General features: G+C 49.0%; 1 pseudogene; it reads right to left on the bottom strand.

Moving 5' to 3' along the window:
* Positions 1-333: 333 nt before the first annotated feature.
* LOC115314874 lies at positions 334-1,136 on the bottom strand (annotated as a pseudogene).
* Positions 1,137-3,123: the final 1,987 nt, after the last annotated feature.

The following is a 3,123-nucleotide window of genomic DNA, read 5'->3' as shown; positions in this document are numbered from 1 at the left end:
AGAAAGTTGCGTGCGTCTTTGTTCAACGTCTCGCAAGCATCTATTTAGCACTGCAGGATTGATTGTGAAGTGAATGACCCTGCTCATGCCAGATAACATCGGGAAACCTCTTTGTTTTCACAGTTGGGAGTAATATTTTGTCATTTGAGCATTCTCAATTGACGGTTCAAGTTTATCCCCAGCTGAAAAAGTGCATTGCATTGTTTATCACACAGCAAAAGGAAGCAACGAAGAACAGGCGTCCTTGCTCTTTTCACAATATATTGAGCCTGAATATCAGTGCAATTAAAAATTCGACTATTGCAGGGCAATGAAACTGGCTAAAATTTAAAATCAAGAACCAGCCCTAGTTATCTCCAAGAGTATAACTAACACAAAGCATTTGCAGACAGGACGTGAATAAACAATGCCTGCATTAGTGTTCATGTCATGCAATCGTCTTACCCTTTGTGAAAGCTGGCATGTTCCACTCCATCCCTTGCAGCTCCAGGTGGGCGTCCAAGGTAAACTCACGATCAGCCATAATTTCATCGCCACGCTGGAGGTGGTGCGCGACCCCGCAGTGCCGCACAATGTATTTATCGGAACCCCCCCCCCCCCCCCAATATACACATCTGACACATACATGATGAAGCCATCGGGGCAATAACTGTAAGAAATTTGACCGTGTTGTTAGCTTTGTAGGAGCTCAATGTTTGCGCTCGAGCCATCAGCTTCCTAGGCCTCTGCAGAATGATTTCTGTACAATCAAAGATGCAGGTCGTCCTGCCGTAACCGCCTTCAACAAAAGAGGCAGGCATACTGTTTTGTATCCGTGACCGTGGCAGTCAGAAAACAACATAGCTCATGACCTTCTTTAGGATCCGAAGCATTTTTTTCAAAATGTCACAAATTCTAGTGACAGAGGTCTCAAACCTCCTAGCCAGGTCCCCATAAAGGAGGCCTAAGCGCAATCTCATGAGTGTTATGAGAAGCTGGTCTTCTGCGGGCAACCGAGAGTTCGCGGTGGTGGTTTTACAGACGGCTTCTGCAAGACTTAAAAACACGGTCTTTGAAACACCCGCATAAAACATGATGTCTGAAGCCGACATTTTCAGCGCGATGGCAGGTTTTCGAGACTCCTTAAAAGTGTAACTGTGGTCTTCAAGTGCCACAACTTCCCACTGAGTTTCTTGGTCTTTTTTTGTCACTTGAGAAATGTAAAACCAAAGAAGTTAGTCGCCTTTCAAAGATTATGCTGCTTAACGAAGCCAATAACTTACTCTAGGGCAGTGTCGCGCTTACGGAGGGCCTCGATCATTAAGTCCAGCCTGCAAAACCTAAACCACAATCCACGTGAATGAGACGTTAGGCAGCCTGAACTACTACATCTCTCATGTAACATTGTACTGCAATGATGATGTTTCATTTACATAAACCTGTGCAGCACCACACTTTCATAAAGGGATGGATGAGGACTTACCAAATCTAAAGGCACCACCGTAACTTTGATTGTTGCTGTCAATGGCAGAGCCTCAGGCTGTGGGACAGGCGTATTCGTGGGACCAGCGGAGTATCCTGGGTTCTGTTGACGTGCAAACACAAATGCGTAACCACAGTAAGAATGGACTCGTGAACAGCACCCCGCACTGAGCCAGAAATGCAGTCTGTTTACAGCATCCAGCAGCTTGTCGGCTTTCTGCAACGGGCTCAGCACAGGCAGCTGGAGCGGCAGAGTCTCGGGTTGTGCGGCAACGTTGGCGTGGGACCAGCTGGGTCAACTGGGGTTTCTTGATGTGCAAATACAGAGGCGTAAAAACAGTAAGAACTTAAGAACTAACTCATGAACTGTGGCCCGGAGAGCACCCGAAAGGGGTTTCCTTACAGCATCCAGCAGCCGGTCGGGATTCCGCAACGAGCTCTGCACTGGTGGCTGGAGCGGCAGAGTCTTGGGTAGTGGGGCAGGCGGAGTCGTGGGACCAGCTCGGTGAACTGGGGTTTCCTGATGTGCAAATACAAAGCCGTAAAAAACAGTAAGAACTTAAGAACTAACTCACAAACAGTAGCCCGCAGAGCACCCGAAAGGGGGTTTGCTTACAGCATCCAGCAGCCGGTCGGGATTCCGCAACGAGCTCTGCACTGCTGGCTGGAGCGGCAGAGTCTTGGGTTGTGGGGCCGGCGCTGGCGTGGGACTAGCTGGGTGTATTGGGGTTTCCTGATGTGCAAATACAGAGGCGTAAAAACAGTAAGAACTTAAGAACTAACTCATGAACAGTTACCCGCAGAGCACCCGAAAGGGGGTTTGCTTACAGCATCCAGCAGCCGGTTGGGATCCGCAACGAGCTCCGCACTGGTGGCTGGAGCGGCAGGGTCTTGGGTTGTGGGCCGGCGTTGGCTGGGGCCAGCTGGGTGTACTGGGGTTTCCTGATGTGCAAATACAGAGGCGTAAAAACAGTAAGAACTTAAGAACTAACTCACAAACAGTGGCCCGCAGAGCATCCGAAAGGGGGTTTGCTTACAGCATCCAGCAGCCGGTTGGGATTCCGCAATGAGCTCTGCACTGTTGGCTGGAGCGGCAGAGTCTTGGGTTGTGGGGCCGGCGTTGGCGTGGGACCAGCTGGGTGTACTGGGGTTTCCTGATGTGCAAATACAGAGGCATAAAAACAGTAAGAACTTAAAGGGACACTGACATTCCCCAATTTTTTTTTCATTTTTTGCCAGGCGTTTTATTATGGTTGTCGGGGGACTACCCAATTAATATTTTGCAACAGAGTAGTGTATTTTTTTTATAAAGCCAAAAGACGCAACTGCTCGAAACCGAAACCCCCGCATGGAGGTCGGAGAAGTGGAGAGAAGAGTGTGATGGGCGGAAGTCACGTGGCTACACCCAACCGTGCGGTTTTTTTTTTTTTTCTTTTTTTCTCCTCTCCGTAGCAGACGACATGCGGCGCAGCGGGAACTGTTTGCCGTGCGATTCTTTTGCAGTTATGTTTGTTCCACTCGCTGGTCTGTACTCCAAGATGAGTTGTTTTGTACACTGAGGAGTTGGAGATCTGTAGGGAGTGCCCGTGGTGAATTTCCACGATCAGCTCCGAAAAGAATACACCCAAGATGTTGCGTGAAGAGCTGGCTCACATGTCCTGC

Source organism: Ixodes scapularis, unplaced genomic scaffold (assembly GCF_016920785.2).
Source record: "Ixodes scapularis isolate PalLabHiFi unplaced genomic scaffold, ASM1692078v2 PGA_scaffold6__148_contigs__length_123643588, whole genome shotgun sequence".
NCBI lineage: Eukaryota > Metazoa > Arthropoda > Arachnida > Ixodida > Ixodidae > Ixodes > Ixodes scapularis.
This window is presented reverse-complemented; position numbering and strand designations above follow the sequence as displayed.